At 62.6% G+C, this 554-nt stretch overlaps 1 long non-coding RNA gene across 1 annotated transcript in view; it reads right to left on the bottom strand.

The window, feature by feature from the left end:
- Nucleotides 1–332, bottom strand: part of LOC121025604 (uncharacterized) — a 955-nt gene extending 623 nt beyond the window's left edge. Inside the window, exon 1 of the long non-coding RNA XR_005788107.1 lies at nt 32–332. This is a non-coding gene — a long non-coding RNA (uncharacterized LOC121025604). The remainder of the gene's footprint in view (nt 1–31) is intronic.
- Nucleotides 333–554: the final 222 nt, after the last annotated feature.

Genomic DNA, 554 nt, shown 5'->3' on the forward strand with positions numbered 1-554 from the left:
CCCCCCCGAGAATGACCGCATGCAAACAAACTCCGGGTAGCAGAGTCCCCTCAGTGTGGAATGCGGCCCAGCCCATCTTGTCTGCTGCCACTCCAGTCACCAGGAATACTCGCCAAGTCTCCAGAATGTGGTGAGCAAAGGGCCATTGTGATGTTTCTATAATCCGTGGAGAGGCGGCCCCGTGACCTCAGCAAAACACTGGGCTGCGGCCTCCCCCTTCGCTGCAGAGCGCGGTGCACAATTAGGGCACCGGCCTTGTGACCACAGGGAGAGCGGCTGCGGAAGCACAGCCCTGGGGCCCGGGGGCACACAGCCCCTGCTCCTCAGGAACCCACACCGGCAGCCGGGGGACGGCTAACTCCGTGTGGTTTTCGAAAACGGACGCCTGAGCGTGAGGCGGTCAGAAACCCAGGAGGAATCAGGTCACGCTCGCACGCCAACACCGTCCGCCCAGGACGGTGGTGCTGTCCCCACAGACATTCGGCTCTTGCACAGCAATCGGCCAGAACAGTCAGGGAGCAGCTGCCAACAAGGCACAAAGCTGTCGCCCTCGG

Source organism: Herpailurus yagouaroundi, unplaced genomic scaffold, assembly GCF_014898765.1.
Source record: "Herpailurus yagouaroundi ecotype Mexico unplaced genomic scaffold, PumYag 67687, whole genome shotgun sequence".
Classification (NCBI taxonomy): domain Eukaryota; kingdom Metazoa; phylum Chordata; class Mammalia; order Carnivora; family Felidae; genus Herpailurus; species Herpailurus yagouaroundi.